The sequence below is a fragment of the Amaranthus tricolor genome, chromosome 7 (assembly GCF_026212465.1).
Source record: "Amaranthus tricolor cultivar Red isolate AtriRed21 chromosome 7, ASM2621246v1, whole genome shotgun sequence".
NCBI classification, from domain to species: domain Eukaryota; kingdom Viridiplantae; phylum Streptophyta; class Magnoliopsida; order Caryophyllales; family Amaranthaceae; genus Amaranthus; species Amaranthus tricolor.
Genome location: NC_080053.1, coordinates 15655986 through 15677936, shown reverse-complemented (window position 1 = coordinate 15677936; position 21951 = coordinate 15655986). Strand labels below are relative to the sequence as shown.

The following is a 21951-nucleotide window of genomic DNA, read 5'->3' as shown; positions in this document are numbered from 1 at the left end:
CATCAGGATGAGTGATATGATGATTAAAGTGAGAAATATCAGTAATATTGGAAATATAATGCAATTACAAATAAACAAACCGATTTGTATTTCCTTTGTGTGGATGGCAATGGAACTCCTTACTTTGTAAATCACCAAATGGACACCATGAAGATAAGGTTGCGACAATCAGAGAAGTCGCTCGGAAACTTGATATGAGTAGAAGGCGTTCATGCACTTTCTTATTGTGATATTTCTCCCACAAAGGTGCTTGGGATGATAAATGAAATTCACAGAGATACAATCTACGCAACAAAATCCTGGCACAAGGAAATTGCAATAGTAAATACAAGTGTTGTAGTGAAATATGAACTTTGATGATATTAAGAGTTAATTACTCTCTTAATATTATCTCATGAAAGGAAAAAAAAAAAGAATAAGAGTATTCTTAAGAGAGAAATCATAAATCATATGAAATTGGGATGAAATGTCCCTTGGCATGCAACCTCTATTTATAGAGCTATGCATCAAACAATACCTCATTTTGAAACAAAAGTGTTTCACCAAGCAAAGCTTATGAATCAAAGTAATGTTTCACCAAGCAAAGCTTACGAACCAAAGTTATGTTTCACCAAGCAAAGCTTATGAATCAAAGTAATGATTCATCAAACAAAACTTATGAATCAAAGTAATGATTCATCAAACAAAACTTATGAATCAAAGTAATGATTCATCAAATTCTTTGAGGCATTTAATTTGGACTTATAATATATTTATTTAGTCCCACTACTATACTAAGTATGTAGTATATACAAATCTAGGTCTATATTCTCTAAATGTTCAACAAGTAATGTTGATGAGAGAAGTGAGGACATTACACATATGTTCCGTTGCACCGGTGTCAATAATCCAATGTGAGGAAAAAGATTGAGAAACAAAGCATGATATACCTACTATATTACCAGTGGTAGTAATGGATTGATCTGCATCAGAAGGCTTCTCAAAATCTTTCTTGCCAAGGAGGTTAAGTAAATGAGTAAATTGCTCTTTAGTGAGACCGATTTCTTTAAGATCAATGGATGAATCATGAATATCACTCTATGTTAGTGCAACAACTTTCTTGTTGAGATTCTACCTTGAATAGAAGGATAGCCATGAATTTTGAAGCATCTTTCAATGGAGTGCCCAGGGATCTTGCAATGATCACAAAAATAATGTGCATTTCGTTTTGTGCCAGATATAGATCTTTCTTGAGTGCTGTGTTCATGACTCTTGTAATAAGTCTTCCTTCTATCAACAGCAAAGACCATTGAATCAGTAGAAGTAGCTGTGAGTTTGCTAACCTCTTTGTGTCTCTCTTCTTGTTGTAGGAGTCGATATATGATAGAAGCACTAGGTAATTCATTCATCATTAAAATGTTAGTACGCACTTGGTTGTATTTAGAGTCAAGTTTCATAAGAAACTGCATGATTCTATGATCTTGATGCAACTTAAGCATTTGTTTGGTTAAATTACATGAACAACCATCACAAGTGCAAGTAGGAATAGAACTAAAATTATCTATCTCATCCCATAGAGACTAAGCTTTAGTGAAATATTCAGCAATGGTCATTCCAATTGCTTGATTTAGAGTGGCTAATTCTTCTTGTAAAGCATACAGTTGAGAATAGGATGACTGACCAAATCGATCTTCCAAGTCCTTCCATATCTCACTTGCTGTGCACTAGTACATTATGCTTTTGGCAAGATTTCGGTCAAGAGATGCAATTAACCAACCTATGACCATATTGTTGCAACGTTTCCATGCCTTTTGATGGACTGCATTGTTTGTAGGTTTAGGAAGTGTATTATCAACAAAACTCATTTTATTCTTAGCTGTCAAGCTAATAATGACTGAACGTTTCCAATCTCCATAGCCTGAACCGTCAAAGAGGTTTGAGACCAGCTTAGTACTTGCATGATCTGAAGGATGTAGGTAATATACACTCGCTCGAATTTGTGTAGGATCAGGTGCGGATATAGGTTTAGATTGAAATTTTCTGAAGAAATTTCAGCCATGGATGCAAGAAAGAAAGCAAGACATCAGAAAGAAAATTAGAGGATTAGAGCCAGCTCTGATACCATGACAACTTTATGAAAAGAAACAAAAAAACACTGATTTGGGAAATAATCCTTTTTTAATTATTTATTGATTGAGAAGAAACGTATATATACAAGGAAAGAATAGCCTAGGAGCTGCTGCTCTAAGTACCTACAAGAGAAAGAAAACAAACTGTGCAAAAAAGAAAATAGCAAAACAGAAACTCTAACAAACTTGATGACGTGGCTAACAAACTTCTTTTCTCGAAGGGCTTGCTTGAATATTGTTGCACTGGGATGTGGTTGCTGATATATTAACATTGGGGAAGTTTGTTAATTTGGAATATGTACTGCTCTTAAGAGTAGTTTTCCCTTGTTTGTCGGGTTTTTTCTTTTAGTGTTTTGAGATCTTATATGAATAACTCTTACGATTGCTGCTGATTTTGGATATCACTTAAACTTGTAGACAGAGTGGACTAGAGACGAAGATGAAAGGCTTCTTCATGTTGCAAAGCTTATGCCAACTCAATGGAGGACAATAGTACCAATAGTTGGTCGTACCCCATCGCATTGTCTTGAGCGTTATGAGAAACTTCTTGATGCTGCTTGTACCAAGGATGAAAATTATGAAGCTGGAGATGACCTGAGGAAGTTACGTCCTGGAGAAATTGATCCCAATCCTAAATCTAAACCTGCACGGCCAGACCCTGTTGATATGGATGAAGATGAGAAAGAAATGGTCTCTGAAGCACGTGCACGTCTAGCAAATACTATGGGTAAAAAAGCTAAAAGAAAAGCTAGAGAGAAGTAGCTTGAAGAGGCTAGGAGGCTTGCTTCATTGCAGAAAAGAAGAGAACTTAAGGCAGCTGGTATAGACGTCAGGCATAGGAAGAGGAAAAGGAAGGGAATTGATTATAACGCTGAGATACCATTTGAGAAAGGCCTCCACCTGGATTTTATGATGTTGTTGATGAAAATAGGCCTGTTGAGCAGCCTAAATTTCCCACAACAATTGATGAACTTGAAGGAGAAAGAAGGCCTAATATTGAATCCAGATTAAGAGAACAAGATAATGCCAAGAATAAGATAGCTCAACGGCAAGATGCTCCGGCAGCAATAATGCAAGTCCACAAGCTTAATGATCCTGAGACAGTTAGGAAGAGGTCCAAGCTTATGCTTCCTCCTCCGCAGATTTTTGACCAGGAGCTAGAGGAAATTGCACGAATGGGTTGTGCTAGTGATCTTTTAGCCGAAAATCATGATCTTTCTGAAGGGAGTGGTTCCACCCATGCTCTACTTGCAAATAATTATCAGACGCGTCGGCCAGGAATGACACCCATGCGTATTCCCAGAGAACCCCAGCTGGAAAAGGTGATGCTATTATGATGGAAGCTGAAAATTTGGCCAGACTTAGGGAATCTCACACCCCATTGCTTGGAGAACATAACCCAGAGTTGCATCCATCAGATTTTTCCGGTGTTACTCCAAAGAAAAGGGATGTTCAAACTCCGAATCCCATGCTTACTCCTTCAGCAACTCCTGGAGGTGCAGGCATTACTCCAAGGATTGGTATGACTCCTAGGGATGGTAATTCTTTTAGTATGACACCCAAAGGAAGACTGATCAGGGATAAGCTACACATAAATGAAGAATTAGATGTACATGATAGTGCAAAACTTGAACTTTGAAGACAAGCTGACTTGAAAAGGAGCCTGCGTATGGGTCTAAGCAGTCTTCCAAAGCCCAAGAATGAGTACCAAGTAGTTCTTCACCCAGAACCGTTGATAATGAAGAACCAGAGGAGAATATTGAGAAAGACATGTCTAACAGGTTAGCACGTGAGAGACCCGAGAAAGAAGCAAAGCTGCTAGCATTGGTTAGAAAGAGATCAAAAGTGCTTCAAAGTTAGCTTCCTCGTCCTCCAGCTGCATCTGTTGATCTTATTAGGCATTCATTACTGAGTGCTGATGAAGACAAGAGCTCATTTGTCCCTCCTACTGATATTGCGCAGGCGGATGAAACGGTGAGAAAAGAGTTTTTGGGTTTGCTGGAGCATGATAATGCCAAGTATCCACTTATGGATGAAGAGAAAAAGAAAGGATCTAAGCAAAGTGCTAACAAAGTACCTGTCATTGAGGATTTTGAAGAAGATGAACTTAAGCAGGTATATTTAAAAAATTATTGACTTTGAATTTGGTATTTTCACCTTTGCGTATTTCAACTGGAAAATAGTTGGAATCAGACCATTAGTCCCCATTAATGAATCTAGGTTTGCTATTATTCAATCAGCCCCATACTTCATGTAACTTTAGGGAATATTCTATTTTTTTCTGCGTCTACAAAAACGTGATTTGAGTTTTAATCTGATTTCTAACAAAGTTGCTCTCTGCCTTTAGGCTATAGCTTCTCTGTAATGGAAGCAAACCTTGTTTTGCTCTCATGACGTAGTATTTGATCACTTTTGAATAAATGTTGATTTTGGTGATGTATCATGTCAAAATGAACTCTTTTATGAAGCTGTTTCAACTTGGAATTTAATCACATATAATTGAATGTTGATTTTAGTGATGTATCATGTCTAAATGACCCATTTTTGAAGCTGTTTCAACCCATAGTCAGTTTTGTTTTTCTGGCGCTAAAAGACCACAGTGTATGAGTTTTAATCTTTGGTCTTTTACTCTGTTGACAATTAGCATTCATTACAACGTACAACCTAAATGCACTACTTTTTCTTTGAACTCAGCAGAAAGGCATAATCAAACTTTGTTTTGTTTAAATCTTTTTCTAATGTAATATTATTGAAGTGATTTGTTTATGCTCTACTTTTCCTGTGGTAGGCTTGTTATATTTCAAATATTTGGGCAATGTCCATTACGTTTTGTAGGCTTGAATCCTTTTATTAGGAGTGTTGGCCTCTTAAGGTTTTGATGATGACTTTACTTTTAAATAAACAAACATATTTTTAGAGATTGTTTTGTAGGTACATATCCGATTTAATGTGAATCGTTGATGAAGCCTATGACTTGATTCGTGAAAGAAGTACATGTCTCAAATATCCAAGAAGTTGGGAAATTGCTCTTGAAGACAGTTTACTGTTCCTAGAGTTGAAGTTTTGACGAATGTTGTAGATGGAGACAGTGTGCTGTTCCTCACGATACAGGTCCGAAGAAGACATTGACTGGAAGTTACGAAAATTATGTTTTCTGTTTTTAGTTAATGTAAAAGGTTAAAATTTAATTAGTTGCTTAATTAAATTTATTTATTAATTGGCAAAATATTTTTTTATTCGCCTAAAAACATGGAGAAAATCAATTCCTTGTTTATCTCCTATAAACTCGGAATTCAAGAGACTTGTTCTCTTCTTTGAATTGGTCTCCTTTAAAATAGGATCTTCCTTAATCCATGATGTTTTAACCGTGCATGTGCACAGCAGTTACATTCCACTCCTACCTTTAACTAACTTTCCATTTTCTTTGGGAGCAAGTAAGTTATGGAGAACGTGGGATATGTGCAACTCGTGGAGAACGTGGGCTGAGTGCACTGCTTGCTGTTCCCCTTATAAAAGAGGGAAATTACGGTTCAGTATGGATGGATGAATGAATGAATGTTGCATTGAGAGTGTCCATCTAAGGGAGATTTAATTGAGAAAAATATTCTAAGTTTTAAATGCCAATTAATTTATAATATTTTTCTTAAGCAACAATTTCATTTTGATCTTTATGAGAATTGGCCTTGTAAATGGTATTTGAGTGTTTTGTTGTAATTAGACTTATGGGAAGTCTAAGGGAATAGAGAATAGAAACGTGAGAAGAGAAAGAGAAGGAGAGAAGAGAAGAGAAGAGAAGTGGGCCTAAGTAGAGAAGCTTTGAGTAAAGCGTTTAGAGAATTGAGAAGCTTCAAGTGAAGCAAAACATTGTTATGTGTAATTGTAATTGATTGCCTTAACATAGTGAGAATTTTGAAATCCCGGGGGGGTCGTGGTTTTTCCTTCTTATTAGGCCAAGAAGGTTTCCACGTAAAATCTTTGTCTCCTTTATTATTTTTCTTTTCGTTTTTAAGTTTAAGTTTTTGTCCTTTACTTAATATAATTCCGCAAAAATTAGAGGCAAAAATCTTAAACCTACTACACAACAATTCACCCCCCCCTCTTGTTGCATTCGATCATCCATTAGTATTTCTACAATTGGTATCAGAGCCCTGTTCCTCATTTAATCAGGAAACCCTGAGAGCAGTATCCTGTTCCCTGGAAAGATGTTGAAGATGAACGAGCGCATGGAAGAGGGGTACTCCACACAAAGGCCACCCATGTGCGATGGGAAATTCTATACTTACTGGAAAAATAGAATGGAAATCTTCATAAAAGCCGAAAACTATCAAGTTTGGAGAGTCATTGAAATTGGAGACTTTGAGGTGACGACCATCAACTCCAACAATGAAGCTGTTCCAAAGCCAATCACTGAATATGAAAAAGAAGATTTTCAAAAGATGGAGATGAACGCTCTCGCTATCAAGTTACTTCACTGTGGGCTTGGTCCAAATGAGCACAATCGAATTATGGGTTGCAAAACTGCTAAGCAGATTTGGGACCTGCTCGAAGTTACCCATGAAGGTACTAGTGAAGTAAAGAGATCCAAGATTGATTTGCTAATGTCCAAATATGAAAGATTCGTAATGGAACCTAGGGAAAACATTCAAGAAATGTTCACTAGGTTCACAAATATTACGAATGAGTTAGTCTCTCTTGGTAGAATCATTCCCGTTGATGAACAAGTTAGAAAAGTACTTAGGAGTCTTCCTCAAGACGAACGCTGGAGAGCAAAGGTTACAGCCATCCAGGAGTCCAAAGATTTCACCAAGTTCAATTTGGAAGAGCTGGCTGGTTCCCTAATGACCCATGAATTGCATTTGGGAACAGCTGACAGTTCCCGAAACAAAGGACTGGCTCTAGCAGCAGATGATAGCGATGAATCAGAAACTGGTGAAGAGGAAGCAGCACTGTTGGCTCGAAAATTCAAAAAATTCTTCAGGAACAGAAGGTATGGTAATCAAAGGAATAACAAAGAAAAGGGAACACCGAACTTGAAGACAAACTTTGAATGCCATAAGTGTGGGAGCACTGAACACTTCATCAAGGATTGCCCTCAATGGAAAAATGAGAAGGGCAAGGGAAAAGCAAGAGAAGTTGGAAAACAATATAAGAAGGGAAACTTCAAAACAGATTTTAGAAAAGCAATGATAGCAGCTTGGGGAGATACGGAGAGCGAGGCTGAGACAGAAGCTACAATGGAAGAGGAAATAGCAAACCTATGCCTCATGGCATCTCATGAAGAATCCAAAGAAAAAGAGGTAATGTCTTCTGGTCCATCTCCTAAACATCTGTCCAACATAAGTAAGAATAAACTAATCAAACTGCTTTTAGAGACACAAGAAAAGCTAGATGAAAAAACAGCTAAGTGTCTCCAAATTGAGAAAGATCTTAACTTAAGTGAAGATCATATCTCATATTTAGACTCCTTTAGAATCGATGTGCAAAGAAGATTTTTTGATTTGCTAGATAAGAATATCATTTTGAAAGAGCAGTTGGAGAAATTAAAACAGGAATTTATCACTCTTAATATTGAATTGAATCAAAGCAATTTGTTAAGATCAAAATCGATTGAAAATGATAAAACCACTCACGTGGTTAGCACTGAATTTCAAAGGTTGAAATCAAAATTAGAATCCTTCGAAATTGAAAATGAAAATTTGAAAAATAAAATAAACTTAAGAGGAAAAGGGAAAATCAATGAAATTCCCAAATGGATTCTAAATGCTAAAACCAAAAGTAAAGAAGGTCTAGGCTATATAAGGAATGATAGAAAGAAAAAGTTCTATGTAGATCTCCCTAATAGCAAAATATGTTCCTTCTGTGGTAAAAGTGGACACCTAAAACATCAATGTACAAAGAGGGAACAGCATGTCAAAGCAAATAAAAATTATGTCGAACGTACATGGATTAAGAAATGTGATTCAAATATTGTCGACAAGGAACCCAAGGATGAATGGGTTCCTGCACCTAACCACTAATTTGCTTTGCAGATTCAAGTGAGGGGGAACAACTCATGGTATCTCGACAGTGGGTGTTCCAAGCATATGACGAGTGATAAATCTAAATTTCTCTCACTTGAAGCCTATGATGGGGGAACAGTAACCTTCGGTGACAACATGAAGGGTGAGATAATCGCCAAAGGAAAGGTTGGAAGGTCTAGTTCCCATGCCATTGATAATGTATTTTTAGTCGAGAATTTAAAACACAATTTGTTAAGTATTTCTCAATTTTGCGACAAAGGTAACTCTGTTAAGTTTACTTCTGAAAAATGCATAATTTCTAGGAACAGTACAGGAGACCCTGTGCTGGAGGGAATCAGAAAAGGGAACACCTATGTGGTGGACCTGGACACTGTTCCCAGAAACAGTCTAACGTGTTTAAGTGTTATTGAAGAAGACCCACTTCTTTGGCACAAGCGTCTAGGTCATGCTAGTTATTCATTGATTAACACTTTAAGATCAAAAGACCTAGTAAGAGGATTACCTGCAATAAAATTCCTTAAAAATGAAGTTTGTGATCCTTGTGCTAAAGGGAAACAAGTGCGGTCATCCTTTAAATCAAAGAACGTTGTGACTACCACTAGACCATTAGAATTAATTCATATGGATTTATGTGGACCAATGAGAACACAAAGCCGTAGTGGCAAAAAGTATGTGTTTGTTGTTGTTGATGATTATAGTAGATTCACGTGGACCTTATTTTTGGCAAGCAAAGATGAAGCTTTTGATGAGTTTGTTTCCTTTGCTAATAAAACACAAAAATCTACCAATAATCAAATTGTTCACATTAGGTCTGATCATGGAAAAGAATTTGAAAATTCAAACTTCATGAATTATTGCAATGAACATGGCATAAATCACAATTTTTCCGCACCTAGAACACCACAACAAAATGGTGTGGTAGAAAGGAAAAATAGGACTTTAGAAGAAATGGCAAGGACCATGTTGATTGCTAGTGGTCTACCTAGGAATTTTTGGGCAGAAGCCGTTAACACTGCATGCTATATATTGAATCGTGTACTAATTAGACCAATCACTTCAAAGACACCCTATGAATTACTTAAGGGTGTTAAACCAAATATTTCCTATTTTCGTGTGTTTGGATGCAAATGTTTTGTACATGTAAATGGAAAACGAAATTTGGGTAAATTTGATGAAAGAAGTGATGAGGCAGTGTTTCTTGGTTATTCATCACAAAGCAAAGCTTACAGAGTATATAATAAGAGAACAATGAGTGTAGAAGAGTCTGTTCACATAATCTTTGATGAAACTAACTTTTCAACAAGTGAACAGGAAACAAGTAATATTAAAATAGGTCTTGCAAATTTGGAAGATGAAGATGAAGGAATAAAAGTGCAAGATCGAGGAACAGCAAGCGAACAGTCGATACAAGAAGAGGCAGAAGAAACTGACCAAATCCAGGAACTGCCAGCACAACAGGACCAGCAGACTGTTCCCAATCCAGCTGTTCCCACAGATGAACAAAATGATCCAGTAGCTGAACAGAATGTCAATCAAGTTACTGAACAAGAACATGCTACTGTTCCTTCAAGAGAATTTGTGCCTAAACCTTGGAAGTATCAAAGATATCATCCTCTTGATTCAATTGTAAGTGATATAAATAAGGGAACACAAACTAGATCTCAATTGAGAAACTTTTGTGCACACTTTGCGTTCCTATCATCACTTGAACCTAAAAATCACGAGGAAGCTTTAAAGGATTCCGATTGGATAGTTGCCATGCAAGATGAACTAAATGAGTTTGAAAGAAATAAAGTGTGGCACTTGGAACCCAAACCGAAAAACAAGAAAGTTATTGGTTTGAAATGGGTATTTCGGAACAAGCTTGATGAGCATGGAATAATTGTTAGAAATAAAGCTAGACTTGTGGTTAAAGGTTATAATCAACAAGAAGGTATTGATTACACTGAGACTTTTGCTCCAGTAGCAAGGTTAGAGGCTATCCGAATCTTAATTTCTTTTGCTGCATTTATGAATTTTAAACTATATCAAATGGATGTGAAATGTGCCTTTTTGAATGGTTATCTTGATGAAGAAGTTTTTGTGGAACAACCCCCAGGTTTTGAGAATACCTCTTGTCCTAATCATGTCTACAAGCTTGACAAAGCCCTATATGGCTTGAAGCAAGCACCTAGGCAATGGTACGAAAGACTTTCAAAGTTTTTGATTCAAAATAACTTTGTAAGAGGAAAAATCGACAAAACCTTGTTCTTTAAGAATAAAGGTTCTCATATTTTGGTTGTTCAAATTTATGTTGATGATATTATTTTTGGTGCTACTAATGATTTATTATGTAAAGAATTTGCTAACCTTATGGGTACAGAATTTGAAATGAGCATGATGGGAGAATTAAATTTCTTTCTTGGTTTGCAAATTAAACAAACTGAAAATGGTATTTTTATTCATCAACAAAAATACATTAAAGAACTTCTTAAGAAATATGGACTAAACAACTCTAAAACCAACCACACACCTATGGCTACCAATGTTAGACTAGATGAAGACCTAAATGGGAACAACGTAGATCAAACCATGTATAGAGGCATGATAGGTTCTTTATTGTATCTAACTGCAAGTAGACCTGATATTTCTTTTAGTGTTGGTTTATGTGCTAGATTTCAATCAAGTCCTAAAGAATCACATCTCACTGCAGTCAAACGAATTTTGAGATATTTAAAGGGAACAGACGACTTGTCCCTATTTTATCCTAAAAGTGATGTTTATGATTTAAAAGGTTTTAGTGATGCAGATTATGCTGGTGATCTTGTTAATAGAAAGAGTACATCAGGTATGGTACAATATCTTGGCTCATGTTTAGTTTCATGGAGTTCCAAGAAACAAAATACGGTTGCATTATCCACTGCCGAAGCTGAATACGTAGCAGCAGCAGCTTGCTGTTCCCAAATGCTCTGGATAAAACAGCAACTTAGAGATTTTGGTATTAAAGTTGAATGCATTCCTATTTATTGTGATAATACTAGTGCCATATGTATATCTAAAGATCCAGTGCATCATTCACGTGCTAAACATATACACATTAGACATCATTTTCTAAAGGATAACGTAGAACACAAAAATATTGTATTGAAGCATGTTAACACAAATGAACAAGTTGCTGATATTCTAACCAAACCACTTCCTAGGGAACAATATGAAAAGATGAGATTGGAACTTGGTATGATCAAGCTCCACTAAAGTTAGTTGCATATATTTCCCATTGAAGCATCATGAAAATGAAAAGGTCAGGAATCAATCTCAAAATCTTGATTGAAAATCAATTATTGCATGAATCAGGTAAACACGTAATAAAGTTAGTACTATGAATGTTTTTACGTTTGCATGTTGTTAATTCAATCAGACCAAAGAAATATGTTCATTATTTTCTTCATAATATTTCATAATATCATAATATCATAATATATTGTTAATATTTCATAAAATCATAATTAATTTTTTTTTAAATTTCTTATTTCATATTTTATTCATATTTCACATTTTTTTTGTACGGCCAATAAAGAGATGGAATTGAGAGTTTTGGGAAAACGATTCTTCTTCACTCAAGTAATGCAAAGGCAATAAAGAGATGGGACTTGGAGGAGTAACCGTCACTTCAATCATTTAAAAATCCCTGCTTCATGTCATTACCCATTACCTTCCCAAACCTTCTCTCAATCCCCCAAGAAACCGTCCTTCCTTCTCGCTCAAAACCTTCAAAAAATTCAAAAATGAAAACACCCAAATCCTCTAAATCAGGCAAGAAAACTCCAAAATCCTGTATGCCCGATCAACCAAAACCACTAAGAGTAGTTCTTCCACCACCATTACTGCAGGATGCACCACCCACACCAACTGAAACCACACAAGAATCACCAAAACACTCCACTGAACCCACTAGTACCAAAAGAAAAATGTCAACAAGTGGTTCATCTTCTAGAGTAGTTAAGCGATCGAAGCATGTTGATCCAAACAGTGCAGAAGAAGTTTCAAAGGAGATGACTGTAGGGTTCGGGTTGGACAAATATTGGTATGATTCTACTAACTTTCCTAGATTGCATGAGATTTTACAGTATCAAGAATGGGAATTGTTAATGTCAAATTTCAGTTGCAATTCAATTTTTCCAAACCTAATGAGAGAATTTATTGTAAATTTCTCTAATGATGGCGGTATGTGTACTAGTGTTGTTAAAACTGTTAAAATTGAATTTAACAGCGCATTATTAGGGGAATGGTTTAATGTTCCCAATATTGGTTTTGATACATATCATATTGGGTCAAAGATTGCATTTTCAGGCATCAATGAACGAACAATTTTTAAATTTTTAGGAATTGATAAAAAGGGGAAGATAAGTCACAATATTCTGTTCCCTATGCATAAATTATTGTACAATGTTGCTCGCAGATTTATCTTACTACGAAACTCAAAACGTAGTCAAGTGAGTTTGCGTGATGCCACCTTGATTTACTGCATGGAAAAACATATTAAAATAAATTTTCCTTCGTTGATGATCTCTCATTTATCAGACTGCATTGAAAAGAAAAGTTTTATTGGTTATGGAGGGTTGTTAACATGGATTTTTAGGAAGTTTGAGGTCCCATTGGAAGGGTTGGAGTTCCCAATGGGTCCCAATATGAAAATTGGTGCTAAATGTTTACAAAATTTGCATTTGAAATTGAATGATGAGGGAATATTGATGCATGAAGGGGTTGTTGAAGTAGAATCTGATGAGGAAGATATTGAAAAAGAAGAAGAAAAATTGAGAGAGAGAGATCAGGAAGAAAAAGAGGAAAAGGAGCAAGAGCCTGTTCCCACTGACCATATTGAAACAGAAGAAAAAGGGGAACAGGATGGAGAACCTAGTAAGGGGGAAGCAGAACAGGAGGGAGCCTTAGGAGAAGAGGCTCATCACAATTTTTGTGATGATACAAGTGATGAAGAGATTGTGATAGCTCTGAGGAAAAAGGCTAAGTCAATGCAAAGGAAGAGTAGGAGGTTGGCCTCGAAACGCAAGGCTACTTTGGTTGATGAAACACCTTCTGACACCATCCCTGAGCCCACACCTGATAAACCTACCTCTCCCAAGCCAGCCAATTCACCACCACATCGAATTCCATCACCACCATCATCACCTATACCGTGTACACCACCACCACAATCACACACTTCACCCAATATTGGCTGTACTAACTTTGACTCTGTCCCTGCAGTTTCCTTACATTCCATTCTTTCCAAGCTCCTTGATCTACAGTCTCAATTCATTGCATTTCAGGATGAAACTCGTGTCTCGCTTGCTTCTATTGTGGATCAGCTAAACCAAATGGAACAACGCCTTGGTGCCAAGCTGGACACAGTGGAGGTGCAGACTGAGTACATTGATGAAGAGACTGACCCTTGATCCCTCTGCTCAAAAATTTAATGATTTGTTGGCTGTATCACTTCTCAAACACTTTTTCTTTTTAATTTGTACCATCTGGGGTACATTGTAGTTGTACCTTTGAACAATTGCTACTCTTCTTTTCTTACTTTTATTTTCATGGTCTGAAACAATTAACTCTATGCAGGTTTAATCATTGTTCATAGCACTTGCTTTTATTATTGTTGTTTGTTGTTTTCATCACTAACAAATCTATATGGTTTGTGCTGAGATTTGATAACTCCCAATTCTTTTTGATTGATGTCAAAAGGGGGAAGATTATGCACAAACTTAACAGGAGCAGTGATTACACAGTTACATATCTTGTTGATTTATATTGATTCTTATGGATATAATGTGTGCTGCTGTGTTTATGGTAGTTTAGTTTCCATCTGTGTTGCTAAGTTTGTTGAAGTCCTCATGAATATTTGATTCTGTGAAAATACTTAATAAGTTATGTTTATTATTATTAGGTTTATTATAGTTTTATTATGATAGTTTTTATTTACTTTTATTATTATGTTAGTTTTTATTTATTATGTTATATTAAGTCTTTATTTATTTTGTTTAACTTAGTTTATTTCATTTAAGTTTTAAGTTAATTAATTTTGAAAACTTTTGAAAAATATTTGATATTTTAGAGTAAACTGTTTGTTTATGAATGCTTGGTAAATTATATTTTAACAAGATGATTTGCTAAGTTAATTAGAGTTACTTTAATCTCTAGTATGCTCTATGAATTTTGTTTTACTCTATTTTTACTTAAGTTTGTTTATAAAGTTTGCCATCATCAAAAAGGGGGAATTTGTTGGCCTCTTAAGGTTTTGATGATGACTTTACTTTTAAATAAACAAACATATTTTTAGAGATTGTTTTGTAGGTACATATCCGATTTAATGTGAATCGTTGATGAAGCCTATGACTTGATTCGTGAAAGAAGTACATGTCTCAAATATCCAAGAAGTTGGGAAATTGCTCTTGAAGACAGTTTACTGTTCCTAGAGTTGAAGTTCTGACGAATGTTGTAGATGGAGACAGTGTGCTGTTCCTCACGATACAGGTCCGAAGAAGACATTGACTGGAAGTTACGAAAATTATGTTTTCTGTTTTTAGTTAATGTAAAAGGTTAAAATTTAATTAGTTGCTTAATTAAATTTATTTATTAATTGGCAAAATATTTTTTAATTCGCCTAAAAACATGGAGAAAATCAATTCCTTGTTTATCTCCTATAAACTCGGAATTCAAGAGACTTGTTCTCTTCTTTGAATTGGTCTCCTTTAAAATAGGATCTTCCTTAATCCATGATGTTTTAACCGTGCATGTGTACAGCAGTTACATTCCACTCCTACCTTTAACTAACTTTCCATTTTCTTTGGGAGCAAGTAAGTTATGGAGAACGTGGGATATGTGCAACTCGTGGAGAACGTGGGCTGAGTGCACTGCTTGCTGTTCCCCTTATAAAAGAGGGAAATTACGGTTCAGTATGGATGGATGAATGAATGAATGTTGCATTGAGAGTGTCCATCTAAGGGAGATTTAATTGAGAAAAATATTCTAAGTTTTAAATGCCAATTAATTTATAATATTTTTCTTAAGCAACAATTTCATTTTGATCTTTATGAGAATTGGCCTTATAAAGGGTATTTGAGTGTTTTGTTGTAATTAGACTTATGGGAAGTCTAAGGGAATAGAGAATAGAAACGTGAGAAGAGAAAGAGAAGGAGAGAAGAGAAGAGAAGAGAAGTGGGCCTAAGTAGAGAAGCTTTGAGTAAAGCGTTTAGAGAATTGAGAAGCTTCAAGTGAAGCAAAACATTGTTATGTGTAATTGTAATTGATTGCCTTAACATAGTGAGAATTTTGAAATCCCGGGGGGTCGTGGTTTTTCCTTCTTATTAGGCCAAGAAGGTTTCCACGTAAAATCTTTGTCTCCTTTATTATTTTTCTTTTCGTTTTTAAGTTTAAGTTTTTGTCCTTTACTTAATATAATTCCGCAAAAATTAGAGGCAAAAATCTTAAACCTACTACACAACAATTCACCCCCCCTCTTGTTGCATTCGATCATCCATTAGTATTTCTACAAGGAGGATAGTAGCTTTGATGAATCATATTTGTTTGATTGATTTAATTTAGGTTCTTTTTCTTGTCTAATTCTCCCCTCTCTTGACTATCGTATGAGATTACATACTCTGTGTTTTTTAAGTAACAATGCTAAACACACTGTCTTTAATTTTGGGAGCTACACAACATAATCCCAATTAGGTAAATGAGACCCTTGATGATTTTGTTGAGGCACACAAGACTTGCTTAAATGATTTGATGTGCTTTCCTACTCGTAATGCTTACGGTCTCACTAGTGGAAAAAAACGTATTTGCTGCTTATCATTTGCTGCGGTTTTTGTATATACGCAGCAATAACTAGAAAAAAGAATTAGAAAAAAAAAGAACCCTTAATTGCTGCGGTTTTGTGCCTCGACCGCAGCAAATACACATGTGCACCTTCAATTGCTGCGGTTTGTTTCATGCCCGCAGCAAATAAAGCTTGCAATTGCTCCGGTTCTTCACCACCTGCAGCAAATAACAAATAATCCTTAACCTTAATTGATTCAGCAGCATTAATTGCTGCGGTTTATCCTATTGACCGCAGCAAATAGGGTTCATAATATAAAACCCTTAAGCTTCTGTTCTCTCGCCTTCCCTTAAGCTTCTGTTCTCTACTTCATTCCTTCATTCCATTCCAGACGCACAAACCTTCGTTCCATTCTCGCTCCTTCGTTCATTAACTTCAAACGCCCAAACGAACAACAGTAATTCCTTCATTCTCCTTCGTTCCATTCCAGATTTCGAACGCAAAAATCCTTCGTTCCATTGTCCTTCGTTCATTCACATCTATTTGGAAATTTTTAAGTTTGGGATGATCAACAAATTGGGATTTTGTGTTCTTTGAAAATCTTGACAGTTCGACTTTGTTTTTTTCTTCTTTTACTCCCATTCACATCTATTGATTTTGGTGGAGGTTTCTGAATGACTTTTCTTCTGGTTTGTTTTACTTTTGCTTTTTGATGATATTTTTGTCGTTGAATTTGGCTTTTTGGTGTGTTGTTTGTTTATTGATGGATTAATGTTTGTATTTAGGGTTTGTGATTTTATTTGCTGAAGAAATCCACTTAACTCTGAAGAAATCAAGTATTTTTGCCTATTTAACTCCTTATGTTTAATTGATTGCTTGTTGTTTTATCGATGAATTATTGTTTACTTTATTTCCATTTTATTGTTTGATATTTGAGTTCGTGTTTAGGGCTTGTTATTCAGAAATTTATTTTTGGTATTTTGGTTGAATTTTGTAGTGTATTTTTCAATTCTAGAGATAAAATTGAACTCCAGGCTTTTCCATGTATACTATTGCTGCATCCACAGACCATGCAATTTATTCATATTTTTTGTTCCCAAAATGACTTTTTCTTTAGAAATTCATTTATGGGTGTTCCACACCCTAAATCATGCAATTTCATTTGTATTTGTTGCTTTGAAATTGGGTTTTTCTTCCAAAATTCATTGATGATTGATATCAATTAATACTAATCATGGGTTTCATTCTTGGTTGTTCTAGCCGTTATTCCATTCAATGCTTTGTAATTTTGTACATGATTTGTCGATTAATTTAGCCTACTAAAACCACTCGATAGAATCAAAATGAACATGTATTTGGTATTGCTTGTGATGATGTTCATGAAGGATTTCACAATTTCTTAGGAATTTGGATGCTTGAGATTGAGATCATCCTCTATAGCTTGTAGATTTTCATAAGGGTGTAGAAATGATTGATCATCCTAATTGTTTGAGCATTTCTTATGTATGGGCTGGTACAATGCGAACTATGCAGGGGTCCAAGGCGTTCTCTGTGCTGGAGGCTCTTGGTATCGGATTTGCCCTAACTATACATTTCTAGGTACGTAGTGATTAATGAAATGTGAAAAGTTGTTTGGTTTCTTTAATTGTTATTGATTCATAAAATTATTATCATAATCGATTTGTATGATGATTCTTGTTGTGGATGCTCACTAAATGACCTGATTTATCTACATTTTTGTATTTAATGATTCAATTCATCAATGCAATTGGCATTTTTGTTGGAATTGTAATTGCCTTGTGTCTTATAAGTTGCAACTGAATAATTGCTTTTTGTATTACATTGAATTTGATTTCAATACTCCCTTTTGTCTCTCCCAATATAGAATGTGGTTTGGGAAGTGAGATTTTCTCTTAATTGCTTATAATTGGGTGTTAATTGTTTATATCTTCAGGTTACCCCCAAAGCACACTTTTAGTATTATCTTGGGCTTGACAACTTGGATTTTGTTGAAAATGTGATGGTAAAATAACTTATTACAAGTGAAACAGTACTGATATTGTTTGCTTTTACTGCTTTTTACCATGGTAAAATAACATCCACTACTCCTATTTTATGATGTATGTTTAGTCCACAATATCAAATGAATGGAACCTAAGACACCAAATATCAATATCAAGAACTACAAGATTTTGACAACACAAAACTCAGAGTGTTAAGATAGGTAGCTCTTCATTCTGAATACATGTGCAAGTCTTCTCTTCATCAGCAAAACAGCTGGTTGTGTGCATCTTCTGAAGCAAGTGATGATCAGTATATTTGGGTAACAACAGCAGCTTCTAGAAGGTTGTTTTATCTTTACAACAGCAACTTTGTCATGATTCGTGCTTCATGTCTATCAACGGTGTATATGCTGCCTCAATCAAGTTGTCAGTTTGTTGTAACAACCTTTGTATTCTGTTATTTGTTTGTTATGATGCTTAGCTGTTAGTTATCTTATGCCTATATATGCATAGGTTCTTTTGTACCTTCAGATTATATTTTCTTGATTCAATAAATGAGAATACATTTTTACTCTTCTAATCTCCTTTTCACTCTTTAGCATTTCTTTAGCACAGTTTGTAATTACTGCTTTTGATATGGTAAAATAACAATATTATTAGATTATTATGAGTATAAAACGAAAAAAGAAAAAAAAAATAGAGTTATTTGCTGCGGTCAGGGGCAAAACCGCAGCAAATAATGCACACTTATTTGCTGTGGTTTTGCCCCTGACCGCAGCAAATAACCCTCCTTATTTGCTGCGGTTTTTGCCCATGACCGCAGCAAATAATGCCCTTATTTGCTGCGGTTTTGAACCGCAGCATTTAAAAAAGGACATTTGCTGCTATCACTATTGCTGGGGGCCAAAACCGCAGCAAATAATGGCAAAATAACCGCAGCAAAAAACGTTTTTTCCACTAGTGTCTATCAAGTGTGGCTGGAGCTGTAGAGAAACTTGCCACCCTACAAAACGAGTTTGAGAATCTTAAGAGGAAAATGGATGATGATAACAAAAAGGCTCAACGACTAGAGAAGAAAATTGATGTTCTTACTCATGGTTACAAGGTAATGTTCCTGTGCCAATGAAACAACTTTGTTGTAATCGTGTTCTCAAATAGTGTTTTGGGGTTGTTGTAATCGTGTTCTCAAATAGTGTTTTGAGATGAGCATAAACTAGAGAGCTAATGTTGTCCTTGTTCTTGGATAGTTTATCAACATCAAACATTTCCATCCTCGAATTTGATCTTTCATATGTCGATGATGTCATGTAGCATGCCATTTCTAGTGAGCATCTGGTGATTGATGTATGGCTGTCTTAGCCATTGTCATGAGTTTGACTAAGATCGAAAATATCACAACCTCGTGAAATGAGACAATTATTCGCTCAACACAAGGTGCACATACCAAACAAAATTGTTGAAGACATAATTCTCCGATTCTGTTTAGGACGGAAGCATTCCTAGTATTCTGTAGGTATTCAATGGGGTGTTTGGTTAATAAAATTTAGGAGCTGGAAACAGTATCGATTAGCCCATTCCATTACCTAATGTTTATTTTTCCAGAGGTAATGATTACCCCTCTTTTGTTTCCACTTACAGCTCACTGGTAGTAACAGAATTAGCTGTATTCCTCTTAAGAAAAATGAAAATTCTTTGCACTGATCTCTTTGATCTTATGTGTCCTCGTAACGATTTTTTCCCTATTATTTGAGTGCCAATTGCCATCATCTTCAACTCTTCTTTGTGGAAGGCTACTTTCTCTCTCCTCTTGTACAACTCTCCTATTCATACTTTCTCTCCTCTCTATATGGTAGAAAACTTTGCCTATGCTTTGCTATTATTGTACTAATAACTAGTAATATTATTTTAGTAATAACATCTCACAAAATAAAATTTAGGAAAATTATTAACGATAACCCTGAATTTTGGCTCTTCATCAATGGTACTCCTAAGTTTCTTTTATTATCAATGGTACTCTCGTATTATTGAGCGTGTTACAACGGTAGCCTTTTTAACTTTTTTCGTCCAAAATCGTCCAAAACCAATAACTTTTTTCTTTTTCTTTTATTTTTTAAATGGTACCCCTTTATCAATGATACCCCTAAGTTTTTTTTGTTATCAATGGTACCATTGATAGAGTGCCAAAACTAAGGGGTATCATTGATAATTTCCGTAAAATTTATCTTGCATTTCGAATCAATTTTTATAATAAAATCCTTTGAAATGAAAGCCTCAAAAAGGTTTAACAATGAAAATCAAATGAAAAATATAATGCAAAGATGAACATAAGTGTATATGAGGTATCTTGGATACCCTCCTTCAAATGTAGTTTATTATATTGAATTCAACAATTACAAGTATAATAAACCTCTCCTTTTCTTGGGAACAATTTCTCAAGATCACAAATACTAAAGCAAAGTAAGAACACTCTTAAGTTTCTAACAATACAATAGCCCTCTCAACAATGCAATAGCCCTCTCAACAATATGTGTGTTTTTGTGGTGAATGTTACTATGAGTGATGAATCCTATTTATAGGCAAGGTATTCATCACGCTTAGTATTCCCTCATAAATCACCATAGTCGCTACAAATTCTGACCAAAAACAGGATCCAATGTAGTCTGCTCGACTACCGCTCGACAGTGCCCCACTACCTCGCTCGGTCGAGCAAGCTTCCAGTGAAGCTACTGACTTGTTCTGGAAATTCTGCTCCACCGGTCGAGCTAGGTACTACTCGATCGAGCGCCTGGTCGAGCCACTCACAGTCTGCTTCTTTCCTTGTTGCTTTGATCAAGCAAATTTCATCAACTGTTCCAAACCTTAAACAACTCATATTCGACACATCTTTATCTACCCTCTCCAAAATACAACACAAAGCATGTTCGATTATATGTTTAAAGTTAACGTCATCATTAAGATTATTGGCACTTGCTTTAACATCCTTCAATTAGTCCACATAATTGTATGAGTTTTTCAGCAATAATATATTTTTTGAGGTAACTAAGTATTATACTTCTTTTAGAGAGAGAATGAAGAGATATTAAGGATAAATGTTAGATAAAAAGAGGTGGTAATGGTTGTTGTGGTAGGAGGAGAGAAAAATCGATGGTGAAAGTTCAAAGACGGTGTTATCCGTACTCTAGCTGTGCCATCATTAAGATGGGGATGCTACTAAAGTTGTCAATGGAGTGAGTTCAGAAAATGATATGCATGTTGATGGTATTTTGGTATCAGCTCCGAGTACTTGTCCTGATTCTGAAAAATTGTCAAGGATCAACATGTGGATGGCACTAAACTTCCCAATAGTAACTTTCCTGATTTGGAAATCATTGAGGATCAACATGTCGATGGGACTAAACTCTCTAATAGTGCTTCAGAAAAAATGGATAATGTTGGTGAGACAAATGAAAGTAGTTTTGTCGAAAAGGGTTCTGTTTCTACAAGCAAACTGGAGACCCTAGGGGAGTGCGTAGGGACCCCGACAATGAGATCAACGCATCAGAAACAAATGAAATCACATTAGAAGGAGATGCTGGCAATGCTCAAATGTGACAGTGAGGTAGGTATAGTCAGCAGTTACCCATCTGTTGGACACAATTGCACTTTCAAGCCGTTGCAATGTGGCATTGATAGGAGAATGTACAACAGATGATTCCGTGAGGCCTTCAGTTTCTTCGGTCTACAAATTTTACTATGCATCATTCGTTTTCGTAAAACTTCGATGATAAAATTCGGAGCAAGCTTTTGGTTCCATACCACCATCACATGTCTTTACCGTCGGAACTAGAACTCTGATTGATACTTCATTAAATGTGTGGATGAACGTGTTGTAAGTGTTACTTTATTTATTAAATAAACAATAAAATAAAGTTACGAGTTTATAGAAGGAAACAAATTACATATGACAATTAAGAACCATGATTATGTACACCACCAAGAACTCCGGAAAGCGGATCTTCAAACCCGAACAAAGTAACAAGAAG

General features: G+C 35.6%; 1 pseudogene; it reads left to right on the top strand.

The window, feature by feature from the left end:
- Positions 1–2036: 2036 nt before the first annotated feature.
- LOC130818546 (cell division cycle 5-like protein) lies at positions 2037–21491 on the top strand (annotated as a pseudogene).
- Positions 21492–21951: the final 460 nt, after the last annotated feature.